The 17,790-nt window shown below is 48.4% G+C and overlaps 1 pseudogene; it reads right to left on the bottom strand.

Moving 5' to 3' along the window:
- The window catches only part of LOC142054575 (alpha-2-macroglobulin-like protein 1), a 37,356-nt pseudogene extending 20,855 nt beyond the window's left edge, over positions 1-16,501 (bottom strand).
- Positions 16,502-17,790: the final 1,289 nt, after the last annotated feature.

Genomic DNA, 17,790 nt, shown 5'->3' with positions numbered 1-17,790 from the left:
CTCTGTGGACAATAGCTGTCAGCCTAGGAACAAGAACTAGAGCCTGTCCCCAGGCTCCCTGAGGACAGAAATCTACCTCCTAGATTACAAAACCTGATCACCAAATCCTGCCCAACCAAAATCAGGGTACCTCACCCTGGATAGACTGAGATCTTGGAGAAGTGTCTGGAACAATAGCTCCAGTCTGAGAAATGGATGGCAACAGGTCATAATTCTTGGGCATGAATCTCACATCAGCTACAGGAATGCAGGTAGTGGGAAGATGGGTGTTCTGCCAGGCTGGTAACAATGAGCTCCAGGTGTAACACCAGAAGTTGTGAGGAGAAACAGCCAAGTGCTTCAAGGTCTGGTATTGAAAGGGAGGTCAAGAGCAGCCGTCTGCCAGGCTGAACCTGGACAAGTTATGTGCTGCTGCAGGGCAAGGGCAGCCACTAGAAACAGAATTCAGCAGAGAGAGGTATCACCTGCCAGTTCTGCTAAGCCACCTCCAACATGTCCCAGAGTAGAGAAAGGGGAGATTTCTCCTGAGGAAGTATTCAGATTAACAGATGTTTGTAGTGGAGTCAAAGGAAGGGGCGATTACAAATGATTAAGGATCATGCTCCAGCTCAGGACAGCAGAGCACCTTTGGTGACCATTTGGCTGAACTGTTACAGCATAGACTCCAGTCTCCTTGAGGAGACAGCACTGGAGAGTGAAGATGATTCTACGGATACAGTCAAATGAGATCAGGAGCCAGAGGATTGTGCTCCAGATACACAAAACCAACATTGTGCAGCTGTTCAGCACTAGAAATAAACAGTAGTGCAGCCAAATGACACACCTGCATTGGAGGAAAAACAGGTGATTTCCTCAGATCCTGAGCTTTTTCTTGGACAGCGCTGCAGGATCCCTGATGATCAGAAACAGTCTTGCCTCCAGCAACTTAACTCTTGCTGTTCCTTGCCCTCCTTTCATGCTGGGGTTAGTACTGGCCCAAGTTAAAGTGTTTCTAGCCCCAGTGGAACAGCAGTCCTAGCAGCACCCAGGGACTTGAGTCAGAAATGACTGCCAGTGAATTGATATACAAGGGTTTAGTGATTTCTCCCAAGTTGACATTTGGACAGCTGTCCAAAGGGAATGTTATTTCCCTGGTGACACCACCCCCATCCCATATGCCTCTTATCACACAGACTAGTTTCAGGAGTATGCTGGTTTTGGCTGAGAAGGGGTTAATTCTCCTCACTGTGGGGGTCGGCTACCTTTCCAGCTTCCCACGCTCTGCCGCGTGGCGGGGGGAGGGGGCTGGGAGGGGCAGGGCCGTGGTGGGGGCGGCTGACCCCGACTGGCCAATGGCAGGTTCATTCCATACCATGTGACACCATGACCAGTATATTGAGGGGGGGCAGTGGCAGCGGCAGCGCGGGGGCGGCGCGGCGTCGGGTCGGCGGGCGGCGCGTGGCTGCGGCGCGTGCGGTTTGTTTCGGCGGTTCGTTCCCCCTCTCCCCTCCTTTCCCCGTCCCCCGGGGCTTTGCGCCTCTCGTTGTTCTCCTTTACATTGCATTTCTACTGTTATTTCTTTTAATTTTAACTATTAAACTGTTCTTACCCCAACCCACGAGCGTTACCCTTCTGATTCTCTCCCTCATCTACCGGTGGGGGAGTGAGCGAGCAACTGTGTGGGGCTGAGCTGCCGCTAAACCACGACAGTCTTTTTGGCGCCCAACGTGGGGCTCAAGGGTTGGAGATAACAACAGCTGCTGGTCACAGCACCATGTTGTCCTTTTTGCAGTTGGTGTTAAAAATCGGTGTTGGTTTGTTGAGTCTGCTGTGTTCTGCTGTGATTAGTAATGTTTTGCCTGCAAGATTTGTTATGCAAACACTCGTTTTCAGCTTTATCTGGTATTTGGGGTTTTTGCTGAAACAGTTACTGTACTTCGGATACCACCTTGTTGAGGCAATTAGCAATTATACCTCCTCCTCTGAGATTTTATATGGAGGAAATACAGAATAATACCTTTGCAACTTTGTTCTATGATGTCTGTGCCTTTGTTACAACAACGTTTTTGTATCTTGAACATCCTTGGGTGCTTAAGGTGCACTTATTGTTAGTTTTTGGGCATGTTGTTTTGGTTTTGACTAAGCAACTTAAGAATATCACCCAGAAATCTGCCCCGAGGCTTGATAGTTACGAGTGGCAGGGCATGTGGGATAGCATGGGCAAATACCTAGGGCAGTGGGCACCCCCAGTGTTTTGGAGTTTCACCCCCGAACAAGTGCAGAATCCTAAAAAACTAGTAGAATATTTGGAGAAAGTATGTTGTTACGCTGGGAACTCCAGAGAGACACAGATCACTGCAACATGCTGGGGTCTGGCCCATGCATACCGAGCCCTGCTCAACAGTATTCAGTGCCCCCAGGGGGAAGAGAATGTCTCTGGATTGCAATGCAAAGTGACTGGCACTGTAGACAATCCAGCCCTGACAACAGGCACTGCAGCCACTCAAACCCCCACAACAAGTACCGGAGCTAGCTCAGAAAATAAACCCGTACCAGTATCAGTTGCCCCCATACACAAGACGAAATACTGGAAGCGGACATCAACTCGTTTAGAACGGGATGATGAAGAACCAGGGCCATCGCGGGGAGAGGAGGGAGAAGTAATAAATGAAATAGAGACCACCCGATCCCTGTCCTTAAGCGAGTTGCGAGATATGCGAAAAGATTATAGCCGTCGTTCAGGTGAGCACATTGCCACCTGGCTGCTCCGATGCTGGGATAATGGGGCCAGTAGCCTGGAACTAGAGGGAAAAGAAGCCAAACAATTGGGATCCCTTTCTGGGGAAGGGGGCATTGACAAAGCAATTGGAAAAAAACCACAAGCCCTCAGCCTCTGGAGGCGACTCCTGTCTGGAGTGAAGGAAAGGTATCCCTTTAAAGAAGATGTTACATATCGCCCAGGAAAATGGACAACTATGGAGAAAGGCATCCAGTATCTAAGGGAATTAGCTGTGTTTGAGGTGATTTATGGTGACCTGGACGATCAACGGTCATCCAAAGATCCAGATGAAGCCGAGTGCACACGACCCATGTGGCGGAAGTTTGTACGGAGCGCACCATCTTCGCATGCAAACTCATTGGCAGTGATGTCCTGGAAAGATGACGAGACACCAACGGTGGCAGAAGTGATAGATAGACTCCGGGATTACGACACAAATATCTCTTCCTCGCTTATCTCTGCTGTGGAGAAACTATCCCAAGAGGTCCAGCAACTCAAAGAAGATCTCTCCTGCTCCCCACCTCGACAGAGCAGTGTCTCAGCTGTTAGGAATAAGCGTCCTTTGTCTCAAAGAAGAGGATACACACCACGGGCCACCCTATGGTTCTACCTGTGTGACCACGGAGAGGACATGATGAGGTGGGATGGCAAGCCTACTTCGACCCTACAGGCACGAGTACATGAACTGCAAGGAAGAACAGTCACTCAGGGAGGCTCTTCCAGGAAAGCTGCGGCTCCAGTTTCCAGCGAGCAAGTCCCCAGACAGAGGAGTAGAAGCACAGATTTTATTTCTAAGTGTAATAGAGGGACTCCTGATTCACATTTACAGGAAGTGAGTTGTGACTGCCATGATCAGGACTAGAGGGGCCCTGCCTCCAGCCGGGTGGAGGAAAGGGATAACCGGGCTTACTGGACTGTGTGGATCCGATGGCCTGGCACGTCCGACCCACAGGAGTATAAAGCTTTAGTGGACACCGGCGCACAGTGCACCTTAATGCCATCAAACTATATAGGGGCAGAACCCATCAGCATTGCTGGAGTGACAGGGGGATCCCAAGAGCTAACTGTATTGGAGGCCGAAGTGAGCCTAACTGGCAATGAGTGGCAGAAGCACCCCATTGTGACTGGCCCAGAGGCTCTGTGCATCCTTGGCATAGACTATCTCAGAAGAGGGTATTTCAAGGACCCAAAAGGTTACAAGTGGGCTTTTGGTGTAGCTGCCTTGGAGGCAGAGGAAACTGAACAGCTGTCTACCTTGCCCAGTCTCTCAAAGGACCCTTCTGTGGTGGGGTTGCTGAAGGTCAAAGAACAACAGGTGCCAATCGCCACCACAACAGTGCACCGGCGGCAATATCGCACCAATATTGCTAATGCATTCTTCTCAATCCCTCTGGCAGCAGAGTGCAGGCCACAGTTTGCTTTCACATGGAGGGGCGTCCAGTACACCTGGAATCGACTGCCCCAGGGGTGGAAACACAGTCCTACCATTTGCCATGGACTGATTCAGACTGTACTGGAACAGGGAGAAGCTCCAGAACACCTTCAATACATTGATGACATCATTGTGTGGGGCAACACAGCGGAAGAAGTTTTTGAGAAAGCAGAGAAAATAGTCCAAATCCTTCTGAAAGCTGGTTTTGCCATAAAACAAAGTAAGGTGAAGGGACCTGCACGAGAAATCCAGTTCTTAGGAATCAAATGGCAAGATGGTCGTCATCAGATTCCAATGGATGTGATCAACAAAATAGCAGCCATGTCTTCACCAACTAGCAAAAAGGAAACACATGCTTTCTTGGGCGTTGTGGGTTTTTGGAGAATGCATATTCCAAATTACAGTCTGATTGTAAGCCCTCTCTATCAAGTGACCCGGAAAAAGAATGAGTTCAAATGGGGCCCTGAGCAACGACAAGCCTTTGAACAGATTAAACGAGAAATAGTCCATGCAGTAGCTCTTGGGCCAGTCCGGGCAGGACAAGATGTAAAAAATGTGCTCTACACTGCAGCCGGGGAGAATGGCCCTACCTGGAGCCTCTGGCAGAAAGCACATGGGGAGACCCGGGGTCGACCCCTAGGGTTTTGGAGTCGGGGATACAGAGGGTCCGAAGCCCGCTATACTCCAACTGAAAAAGAGATATTGGCAGCATATGAAGGGGTCCGAGCTGCTTCAGAAGTGGTTGGTACTGAAGCACAGTTGCTCCTGGCACCCCGACTGCCAGTGCTGGGCTGCATGTTCAAAGGAAACATCCCCTCTACACACCATGCAACTGATGCTATGTGGAGTAAATGGGTTGCACTGATCACCCAGCGGGCTCGAGTAGGAAACCCCAGTCGCCCAGGAGTCTTGGAAGTGATTATGGATTGGCCAGAAGGCAAAGATTTTGGATTATCACCAGAGGAGGAGGTGACACGTGCTGAAGAAGCCCCACTGTATAACAAACTGCCAGAAGATGAGAAGCAATATGCCCTGTTCACTGATGGGTCCTGTCGCCTTGTGGGAAAGCACTGGAGATGGAAGGCTGCTGTATGGAGTCCTACACGACAAGTAGCAGAAACTGCTGAAGGAGAAGGTGAATTGAGCCAGTTTGCAGAGGTAAAGGCCATCCAGCTGGCCTTAGACATCGCTGAACGGGAAAAGTGGCCAGTGCTCTATCTCTATACTAACTCCTGGATGGTGGCAAATGCCTTGTGGGGCTGGCTGCAGCAATGGAAGCAAAGCAACTGGCAGCGCAGGGGCAAACCCATCTGGGCTGCCACATTGTGGCAAGATATTGCTGCCTGGGTAGAGAAACTGGTTGTAAAGGTACGGCATGTGGATGCTCACGTCCCCAAGAGTCGGGCCACTGAAGAACATCGAAACAACCAGCAGGTAGATCAGGCTGCCAAGATTGAAGTGGCTGAGGTGGATCTGGACTGGCAGCATAAGGGTGATCTATTTCTAGCTCGGTGGGCCCATGACACCTCAGGCCATCAAGGGAGAGATGCAACATACAGGTGGGCTCATGATCAAGGGGTGGAATTGACTATGGATATTATTGCACAGGTTATCCACGAATGTGACACGTGCGCTGCAATCAAGCAAGCGAAGCGGGTAAAGCCTCTGTGGTATGGGGGACGATGGCTGAAATATAAATATGGGGAGGCCTGGCAAATTGACGATATCACACTCCCACAGACCCGCCAAGGCAAGCGCCATGTGCTTACAATGGTAGAAACGATGACTGGCTGGCTGGAAACATGTCCTGTCCCCCACGCCACTGCCCGGAACACTATCCTGGGTCTTGAGAAACAAGTCCTGTGGCGACATGGCACCCCAGAGAGAACTGAGTCAGACAACGGGACTCATTTCCGAAATAGCCTCATAGACACCTGGGCCAAAGAGCACGGCATTGAGTGGGTGTATCACATCCCCTATCACGCACCAGCCTCTGGGAAAATTGAACGGTACAATGGACTGTTAAAAACCACACTGAGAGCAATGGGGGGTGGAACTTTCAAGCACTGGGATACACATTTAGCAAAAGCCACGTGGTTCGTCAACACGAGGGGATCTGCCAACCGAGCTGGCCCTGCCCAGTCAGAAATCCTACATACTGTGGAAGGGGATAGAGTCCCTGTAGTGCACGCAACAAGTATGCTGGGCAAAACAGTCTGGGTTCTTCCTGCCTCTGGCAAAGGCAAACCCATTCGTGGGATTGCTTTTGCTCGAGGACCTGGGTGCACTTGGTGGGTGATGCGGGAGGATGGAGAAATCCGATGTGTGCCTCAAGGGGATTTGATTTTGGGTGAAAACAGTCAATGAACTGAATGGCACAATGTGAACTGCTATATAATACTGTGTGTCACCTCTGTGTTGTATCAGTGATATCAGAGTACGAGCCTCCCAACCCATGGAAGATCAACTATGAAACAAGCCGTGCAGCAGTGATGGAACGATGACTGACTCGGTATGCAGCAACCCAACACCACACACCATCTCTCCCACCCTGAAAGACTGATACAACAGATGGAGCCCAGAGTCATGGACTGGGTGAACTCAATGGACATTTTAATGGACATTTTACAGGGAAGGTCCATGAACTAAGGGAATGATGTCTGTGTATTATGTTAAAGGATGGGAAGGGGAGGGGTGGTGGTTGGTATGGTTCTATTGCATCATATGGGACCTGGGCATGGTGTAAATGGTATGGAATAAGGGGTGGAGAATGTGCTGGTTTTGGCTGAGAAGGGGTTAATTCTCCTCACTGTGGGGGTCGGCTACCTTTCCAGCTTCCCGCGCTCTGCCGCGTGGCGTGGCAGGGGGGGCTGGGAGGGGCAGGGCCGTGGTGGGGGCGGCTGACCCCGACTGGCCAATGGCAGGTTCATTCCATACCATGTGACACCATGACCAATATATTGAGGGGGGGCAGTGGCAGCGCGGAGGCGGCGCGGCGTCGGGTCAGCGGGCGGCGAGTGGCTGCGGCGCGTGCGGTTTGTTTCGGCGGTTCGTTCCCCCTCTCCCCTCCTTTCCCCGTCCCCCGGGGCTTTGCGCCTCTCGTTGTTCTCCTTTACATTGCATTTCTACTGTTGTTTCTTTTAATTTTAATTATTAAACTGTTCTTATCCCAACCCACGAGCGTTACCCTTCTGATTCTCTCCCCCATCTACCGGTGGGGGAGTGAGCGAGCGACTGTGTGGGGCTGAGCTGCCGCTAAACCACGACAAGGAGCTACTCCTAGGGAAGCCTCCAGAGACTGCAGCTGGCTCCAAATTCCTGCCCAGAGAATATATTAGGTTCGGATAAGGAGAAGAAATTGGTTCTACAGGAGGGTTCACTCAGCTGCTGGTACCCAGCAAAGCAGCACTTACTGTCTTGGAGATTGTTGTTTTCTGCCTACAGAAACATTATTTGACCTATGATGTATTCTCAGCAGAGAAGGGATCCATGGGTTTTACCTTCCCTGTATATGGTAGTCCACATTTGTAGAACAAATGGAGGTTGATACACTCTTCATCCTTGTCACAATAGGAATTCCAACCATTTCAGTAGTGTCTGTTCCTGGATGTGGAGATAAGAAATCTGTTAAACCCTAGCAGTGCTCTTAAGGGAAGCAGAGGACAAGAAGATACTTCAACACTATCTACAACCTCTAAATTCAGGAGACAAAATACATCGTTCTAGGTTATGACTGCCTCAGTCTTTCTGGGCTCTCTGCTTCATGACACAAAGCTTCATACCCTGTAAGTACTTATTTCTCTTTATTGAAGATTAAGACAAACTAGATGACTGTTTACAGACAGCTACACTGTAGATGCCCAAAAGTGGCCTGAAGGACCCCACCCACAATCTGACAGTTCAAACAATGGACACTTACAGTTGCCAGAGCTAGGTGCACATTAACACTGATACTGAAAACCTACCTCTTTATAATCAATATTGTGCAGACTAAAAAGGATTAGAATGGCATTCTTAACAGCAGGACTGTACATAAGCAGCCTTGTCTGGGGCTTAGGAAAAAAAGAGGAAAAGAGACTGTGAGTACATACTACCTGTCAGGATGCTGTACTACAATTAGCAAGGACTGTGAGGGTTTGCTGCAGACTCTTCCACAGCTAGCCAGGGCTTTACAACTGGCTGAGGAACACTTGGTATCCAGGCAATCACTAAAACTTACCTATGTGCTAGTGGAGATAAAGGGTGGAGAAGATTAAGAAATCTGGTAATACACCAGAATAGAGACCACCATCATACCAGAAAACTTAGGAACCCTCTAGCTACTTTTTCAAAAGCAATTCAACATTTGCAGAAAGGCCAAAACCAAAAATTTCAGGGAAAGAAAGGATCAGAACTTGGCTGCAAGGAAGGAACCACTTCACATATCCTCCAGTACCTGTTCCATCTTCCACCATTTCTCCCATCACTGCTATGTAGCAGTCAGTTTTGCTTAATTCCAGAGTTTGACTTCACTGTAAAAGTAGTGCAGCTATTCTTGTTTGTCTGGAGAAAAAGAGATATGAACCAAGTGAAGAAGCGTGGTGTGGAGGAAGAGGAGCTGTTTCACTGCTGCTGGGCAATCCTAAAGAAATGCTTCCAAATACTTGTGGAAGAGATGGAAGCTCAAAACCCTGTAACTGCAGAAACCCATCATGGATACCTTAGCCAGAGAAGAAAATCAACATGCTTGCCTTAAATGGTCAACAAAAAAGTGGCAGAAAAAACTGCTTCAGGCAATTTGCATACTGGTTAGTTATGTCACAGACAAACTCAGGAGACTGGATTAAGCCCAGATCCTGCAGCTGAAAGAGCATGGGTACCTTTACCTGAGCTGACCTTCTCCCTGAAACCATATGGCCCCAAAGAATAAAGCTTGATACTGTGGCTTTCCAGTCACAACCATCTCTGTCACGTGGCCATGTTAAACAAGGGCATCCAGACACTTAAAGATTGCAAGACCTCTACCAAGCATTAAGGCAGAGTCTGCCACAGAGAGAAGGCGGACACAGTGTTTCTATTCATGCCTGTTAAGTTCTCCAGAGACCCTTGCAGAGCTTCTTACATGCTACGTGAGAGGGAGCTGGCATTCGGTTGGTGTTTTCCACAGCTTTCCAGCTGGAGATACTTTGCTACTGGGTTGTTTTAAAAGATGCAGACATCTAGTTGGATTTTTATATTCTTGATTGTTGCTGGCTGGTCTAACATTTAGAAATATTTTCTTGTGACTTTCAGGTTGAAAGAGCTGCATCTGAAAGCCATGGGAAAAAAAGCATGGAGCTTAACCACAAACATATAATGAACACAAATGTGCAGAAAGTGTAACCAGCACTGGACATTATCTGAAACAGGACACAGGCAAGCGTAAGATGATCCATTAACTGCATGGATCCAGCAAAAAAAGGTATTAAGCCACAGACTATCTGATGCTCTGATAGCCTGTTTATTGGTGGGAACAGTCACAGGGCTGAATAGACCAGTGATCTGATTCCATACACAGGGTTTATACCTTCTCCTGATATAGAGTCAGCTGTGGGCAGCTAAAGCAGTAATTCAAGCAATAGCATCACAGGAAGAGGAGTCTGGTCAGGCCTAGCAAGTGGGAAGACACCAGACTAAACAGGCTGGTGCACATCAGAGATGTATTGAGGCAGGTTAAAGGGACAGACATACATTTCCAGCAGGTTATACTTTCCACTCTATTTGTTAACCTACTCAGCTGGTTTGCTTCCTCATCTCAATAAAACCTGATAAATCACCTTCCAAGTACTGGGATAATGTGATAAAAGTAATACCTATTTTCCCTTGAACAGGCTTCCCATATGTATACTTGTATCAAAGGGGAGAAATATTCACCTGAAGACTGGCCACTTCAGCAGAAATACTGATCCAGGCCACCCCCACCCTCTTCAGGGGGAAGTGGAGCCTGGGAGAGCTTTTTACCTTGTTTGCTCAGGAACTTCAGCTCATCCCTTAAAATCAGTTTGCGTCCCTCTCCACCCACTACACCCAGCATCCTTAGTATCCTTCAGCCTCAGAGTAAATGATCAGGTACAAGAAGGAGCCCATTCCAGAGAGCAATCTGGCTCCCCCAACCACAGGGTAATGCAAGACCGTCATACTGGAAGGCCACTTCTCAGCCGTGAGCAATCTGGAGGTGACTGTAGAGCCGAAGGCCAGAGATCAGAACAGTATCAGGTACTCGCTTGCCACAGACCTTCAGCTGAAATTCCTCATCAACTGTAGTGATAAATGAAGGGTGCTCAACATTTATCTGAATTTTTTTCAGCACTGCATGGAAGCAAGGAAGATATGAATGGAGGAAAGAAAGCAATACTAAGTATGGGCATTGACAGTAATGTCCCCAGTTATTCATCACTACACTGCAATAGGTGTTACTCCCTTCAGCCACACCACCCTCTATTTGCTGCTACAATTGCACTTGGGGCTGCTTTCTGCTCCAGCTCAGGCAAGCGCAGATATTTTAAATGGCACAGGGTTTTGTCCTTACCTGCATCATTCAAACTTAATAGGACTAAGGCATGATGCCATTTCCTATTATGGCAGCTGGAGTGGACAGTAAACTTAGAATAGGGTGACAATGAGCAGCAGAAAGTGCTCATGACAGAGACCAGCCACAACTAGAACAAGGTGTCAGACCACAGGCTCTCCCTTGTTTCCTATGCAGCTGCAGAACCTCCAGGCCAACATAAGGTATGCGCACAGACCCATCTGTCCCTGTACCCAGTCTGCTGTTCTCCCAGGGCAAAAAGTCTGATGAACATGGGCACATCATCCTGCTTTCTTCCCCAACTACCCATACTGCTTTTCACTTAACTCTGTTGTCCAAGTCTCACCATATTCATCAACACTGAAGGTTTTTTGAGCCACATTTTGTTGCACTGAGATGGTATACTCCCCAAGAGGTGCTTCAGAGGCCAGGAGAAAGGACAGATCCACAATACCATGTCTTGACTTTACATTCAGCCACTCAGCAATATGGTTATTTTCAGGATCCTATTGGAGAAAGGACATGCAGAGCCACCAAGTCACACCGGGAGCATGGGTACCTGGCAGGTCCAGCCACGCGCAGGCACAAGACGGCACTATGAGGGCTTGCCCTTACCCCAGTAGAGAGGATGCCAGATCACCAGGTGAGATTTCTTCTCCTCCTTTCAGTATCATCCTTTTACTGAACTTTTCAATTGCAAAGACTGCCAAGAACTGTAAAGCTACTGGGAAGAGGTAACACCATAATACTGTGGGAAGGAGCAACTATGCTGCATCTACTGAGCACTTAGCCTTGTGCTTTGCTCTCTGTGCAGACAAAGAGTCAGGCAAAGGTTCATTACTGCCCTGCCTCTAGCTCAACTATGTGCATCACAGATGTGCACGTTTGATTGAAAAACCCAGGCTGACAAGCTGGAAAAGACTTCAGCTGAACCTGAACCACAAGCATAAATTTTTGGGGTTATATTTGTGGCACAACTCTGTCCAGGAGTGAAAGGGCAAAGTAGAAGAGACAGACATCTGCCTTTGGTCAGTTTTTGTCACTTACCTGCAGCCATATCTGGGAATACTGTAAAAACAAGAGAAACACAGGCTCAGTTTTGTACAGCACAAAAAAAGCATCCATTTGAAACAGTATTAATAACACTACCTGATATGGACCCCTGACCAGAAAGTTCTGCCCCATCCAGACCCCACACTAGGTCTCATTCCTCTGTGTTAGCTTACTCCGCAGTGTTTCTCCAATGGACCAGTGGATGGGTGTGTCCTTTCAAAGACCATTTGTTCTTATGGTTTGACAAGCATGAAGGGAGGACATGTCTCCTTCATGAGCCTCTCAATGTGTCTAATGCTGAGGCTCCTACTTCTAGAAAAGCACAAGGTGATACTCATCTCATTTTTAATGACCTTAAGGTCCTCGTCAATAGTCACAATTCAAAATTTCACTGGAGGTGCAAAAAAAAAAAAGGATAATGAAGCATTCTGTCTGCAACACATCCTTGCACAAATCTGCTTCACCTTTTCTGTGCTCCAGTATTCATGCCTCTCCTTACCTCAGAGGTATTCAGGTCTGTTGTGGTTTAGCCTCTGCCGGCAACTCAGCCCCACACAGCCACTCGCTCACCTCCCCACGGGCGGGATGGGGGAGATAATAAGAAGGGTAAAAGTGAGAAAGCTCGTGGGTTGAGACAATGACAGTTTAATAATTAAAATAAAACAATAATAATAATGCAATGAAAAGGAAAATAACGAGAGGCGCGAAACCCGGGGCGGGGAAGGGGGAATGAACAACCGAAACAAACCGCACATGACGCAGCCACTCACCGCCCGCTGACCCAACGCCGTCCCTCCCCGAGCCACAACCGCCCTCCCGCGCGCCAACTGCCCCGGTTAATGTACCGGTCATGGCATCACATGGTATGGAATGGACATCCCATTGGCCAGTCGGGGTCAGCTGTCTTGTCTGTGGCCCCGCCCCTCCCGGACCTTGCCCACGCGGCAGGGAGTGGGAAGCTGGGAGGGACCCTGACTACCACAGGCGCTACTGAGCGACACTGAGCCGCTGCTTGGCAGCAACTACAGCATCAGTGTGTCATCAGCACTGTACCAGCTACGGGGGGGAGAATTAACTCTATCCCAGCCAAAAGCAGTAGAAGGTCTTTCCCCAAACAGCCCTCCCCAGCAGCTCCCACCCCAACAGGACTTTGTCTGGGAGGTTTATATGCAGCTGCAGGCTGTCGAAACTCACTGCCTTTGCCTGGAAAGAGATTACAATGATGTGTTAAACAGTGGGGTTGGTCTGTTTGCAGTCTGTTCATATTGTAAAGACTGTGGAGTAACTCCCTGTATTTCTACAGCTTGGAGCTGTCACTCTAGGCTTTACTCAAACATAATCAACAGTCTTCAAAAAACAAGAGATTTTGTGGTGTCCTAGAGAGTCCTGGCTTTCCTTTTAGGTCTCACTAGAGATACTTTTCCAAAACAACACCCAGGAGCAGTAGGCTGGGCATCTGGTGCAGCACAGCTCGGAGGGGAACACCTGACTCATTACTGTTCCTGGAAACATCTGTTAATAGGGATCTACTTTCTTCCACCTCCAACAAGCTTAGCTTGCTGCGCTTGGTGAAATCTTCCTCCCAGATGTGGCTGCTACCTTGACCCTTCCCTCCCCATTTCCATATGCCACCTTCTTGCCTTACCTGTTTCTCCAGGTTTGTATAAGCCCTTGTTTGTCTCTACCAGAATTACATTCTTCTGGGGCTTGACCAGAACATTCTTGAGACCCTCAGAAAGCACAGAGTCCCCGCTGTGGATCAGGACATGCAGAAAAACCACCTCCTCTGGCTGTCAGATTAAAAAAGCAAACTGTCTGAGACTACAAGTAGCTTGAAGGAGAAACAGAGGCACCTGTCCTACCAAAATACCTGACATCCTTCTCCTCCCTCCCCTCCTGTGATTTAGCTCTCTCCTTTCCCTATTCATAGTCTTCTCCATGCTCCCCAGCTTCCTCATTCTCTTCTCTGCCTTTTTCCTTGTCATGTTTGCCTATTTCCACATTTCTTTCTCCGCTTTACTATCTTTCGCGCCCTGCAACTCTGACATTAACAGGGGTCAGACACAGGCGAGGCTGAAGCCCTCTAGTTTGTAAGAGGAGAGGCAACCAAGAGAGGTGTCTTACGTGTGACATGGAATCATGTCTTTTCCTGGGAATGAACTCTGGCACCTAGGTTGATTGATACAAGGAAATGGAAAAAAATTCATCAGAGACTTTGCATCTTATTCCAGATGTGAGACATCATCTCACTGTTAAAAAATCGTTGAACTTCAGAGTCCAAATTCTACTGTATGACTCTGTCTCTATCCCACTTGAACCTAAGAGTGAAACAACTGACATGTCATTCTCCCACGTCACATAAAAGCGAGATTTTCATGAAACCAAGAAAAACCGTAGGGAAGTCAGATCTGGAGCTGACCAAGACAGAAGATATGATACCGATCAGGCAAAACCAGGACATCTCAGTAGCAGAAAGACCAAGCTCACCAGGAGAAAGCGTCTTTTTGCTAACAGCAGACTTCCTTGTCTCCTAAGGGCTGGCATCAAACACTTAGTTAATGATTGTCTTGTTGATGCAAGAACCAGAAGTGACTACAGCTCTGCCTTGAGTTCTGCTGAACCTGCAGGAGAATCAGGGCATAGGCACAGCGACTTAGGAAGGTTCTGAGGAAGGCAGGGGCAGTCTGTAGAGCCTCAGCACCAGACACATCTCCATGGCTCTCCAGAAATGTAACTGAAGGTCTTGTAGTCATGCCCCAGCCTCAGTGTGTCCAGTTAGGCTAACAAAAGCAGCAAAGTTGCAATGACAGGAACTCAAGACACCCAAGAAATATCCAGACTGGCTAGGAGCAATTCATTTCATTGTGGGTTCAGTGCCATCACCACCCATCACAGCTAAATTAAAGCAAGCTCAATGTCTATGCAGGCTGTAACTACACCTTGCAGTATAGATGCAGCTTTAGAGCTGGATGGTCCTTTCAGAGCTGGAGGGACAGGCTTCTGAGGAAGCCAGGATGAAAAGAATGTAATCCCTATGCATTGACTTGCACTGCAATATACAAGCATTTTTAGGGACCAAACACTGAGTAAACTGAAAGTCGGTGTTTTCCAACAGGCTTTACATAGGATGAAATCACAGAATCACAGGTTGGAAGGGACCTCAGGGATCACATAGTTCAACCTTTCTAGGAAGAGCACAGTCTAGACAAGATGGCCCAACACCCTGTCCAGCCAAATCTTAAAAGTGGTGGCGTCAACCACTTCCCTGGGGAGATTATTCCAGTGGTTGATTGTTCTCACTGTGAAAAATTTCCCTCTCATGTCCAATCAGAATCTCCCCAAAAGCAACTTGTGTCCATTCCCCCTTGTCCTCTCCATGTGACTCCTTGTAAAAAGGGAGCCTCCATCTTTGAAACTACCCCTTAAGTACTGGTACGTGGTGATGAGATCCCCTCTAAGCCTCCTTTTCTCAAGGCTGAACAAACCTAGTTCTCCCAGCCTGTCTTCATATGGCAGGCTTGATACAGATCAAAAGGACAGGTTTTTATCTACACAGGAAAGATCCCCTACTTTGCTAATTTCCAGGTCACTGCTGTGTTTTGCCTGGCACTAATAGGGAAATACACTTAACCTGCTTGCAACCTATGGCAAGGCAAAGGACAGTGTGCACAGAGAAGTGCTGGGCTCCTGTCTGAAGTGAAAGTGAGACAATCCACTGCCAAATCAGCAGCCACAGCTACACTTACCTGGAAGGTGACACACCAAAAAGTGCCTGGCTTCTCCACATCCTGTTACACCAGTGTGTGATCCTGTGTTGTCACCTCTAAGGTTACAGCCACTTGGATGGCCTCAGCCAGGGAGCAGAGGTGAATTCAGAGCTTCTCCTCTTGGGAATGGTGAATGACAGCAGGGAACACCATCATATAGTGACTAGAAGAGAGCAGATATTCAAAAACAATTCAGAGGCTGCTGCTTTCATGAAGAGGTAGACAAGGGATCAGAAATGTCTGGAGGCCTGCAGTGAAGGAACTATAGTGCAGCTCCCTTTCCATACCAGAAAGAAGCAACATGCCCAGTTGGGAACCAGAGGGCTGCTGGTATCTGTCTGTCACCATCTTGCCACCAGCCATGACCCAGCTGCCCAGTGTATGATTCTCCAATTGCAAGTACACAGAGCAAGGCTGTGTGAGGAATGAAGCCAAAGACTCAGCGGCTGAGGCATAGGGCCTCAGTCCTCACACAAAATTTCACCCTCACCAGCACACCAGCACAGGATGAACAGAGGCAAAACTTGTGGCTTCTGTAGCTGTGTGGTGTGTGCAGTGCAGTGCCCGCACAAGAAAACACTAGGGGCTTCACCTGCAGTGGTGCTCGACACCCAGTGCTCCAGCAGGACTCAGTAGGAGCTGCTTCAGCTTAGCCTCCCTGAGAACAAGGCCCCCGCTATTCAGCTCTGTGATGATAAACAGTGCAGGACCTCAGCACCACCCTTCAATGACAGTCCCTTCCACCAAGCACCCCGAAATCAAAAGAAGATATTCTCACGGTTCCAGGCTTGATGCAGCTGCAACTGGGAATAGGATCAGGGCTAAGAGGAGCACTGGTGCTCCCATTGCTTGGCCTGGGACAGACAGCTGACAAGATCCCCACAGGAGGAGAGAACTGCCTGTACTGATGGGCTGGAGCAATCCTAAATACCCTGCTCAGATGCTCCTAAGTCCAAAGAGTGGGGGAGTTGGTATATGGAGACAGTATCTCTTCCAGGCTAATGACATTATTTACTTGCTTCCACCAGCAGCAGGGTAAAGGCCACAATGCACAATTCTCTATCCACAACTACATTTGCATGGTATTCCAGGCCATGGGGTGCCAGAGCACTGTGGGGGAGATGTGGGGTGGCTGACGTCTAACCCAGGCTGAAGGGGACTTAAGAGAAACACTCATCTGTGGCTAGTCTGGATCCTGGCTGTAGCATACAATGAAAGCCAAAGCTGCACACCAGCTACTGACCTGCTTCTAAAAAGCATCCTCAATACTCTGTGCATCATTAGTGATCTTCCTCTCATCCAGTATTTAATTAGAGCTTGGAGTAAAAACTTTTCAATTCACCTCCATTACCTGCACCACCACCTCTGTCCACCCATCCATCCCAGTCATGTCTGATCCTCCTGGGTACAGAACCTTCTCCAGGGCTGCTCCTGCCACCCACTGCCAACTCCCCTTGTAGCCCCACTGTAAGGCCTTTCCAAATAAAGCAAGACATTTTAATTAGTCACATATTTTAGCAAATCTGTACTTTACATTCCCCCAAGCCGCATGTCCAGTTTTCTGCCAGCTTCCCCCAGCCATGAGGTAGTTCTATGCTGACACCACCACCCATCTCCTCCAGACTCTTCTCAAGCACTGCAGCCTTATATTTCCTTTTCCTAGGTGGCAGCAGTGAAGTGAACAGGGCTTGGACGTATTTTCCCTCTAGACATGAACTTATCTGAAGGTTGATGTCCTCATCCTGCCCTGACCCCAACTGTATTTTTGCAGAGCATAACCAAGGGTACACAATATAGAGTGAATTTGCCAGACAGCCACTCTTTGCTCCCAGCTGAAGCAACCTCCTGGATTTACTTTGGCATAGTCCCCGTTTGTGTGCTTAGCATCCACTCTCTTAGTGCACAGTCCAATGTAACAGGAACGCACTAGCTCTGACATTCAGATAATCGGTGGGTTTAAAGCACTGTATGTCACTGATCTGGGAGCATATTTGATTCTCTGAAATCAACAGGGTTTTGAGTTCAAGCCTAAACTAGTGGGACAAAAAACAATCAGAGTTCTGTCCAATTTCAGAAACAGTCCCCATGGCTCTGCATCTCTGAGTGGTCATCAAGTTGGCTGCCTCTGAAGTTAAATGGGAACAGATAGACAGCAAAAAGATAATAACATGCTAAAGTTCTTCCCTCCTTCTACTGAGGAGTGTAGGCGTTGGCAGAGCTGTGTGTGGTGTCC

This window comes from Phalacrocorax aristotelis, chromosome 1 (assembly GCF_949628215.1).
Source record: "Phalacrocorax aristotelis chromosome 1, bGulAri2.1, whole genome shotgun sequence".
Classification (NCBI taxonomy): Eukaryota; Metazoa; Chordata; class Aves; order Suliformes; family Phalacrocoracidae; genus Phalacrocorax; species Phalacrocorax aristotelis.
The sequence above is the reverse complement of the archived record's forward strand: the minus strand, read 5'-3'. Positions and strand labels throughout refer to the sequence as shown.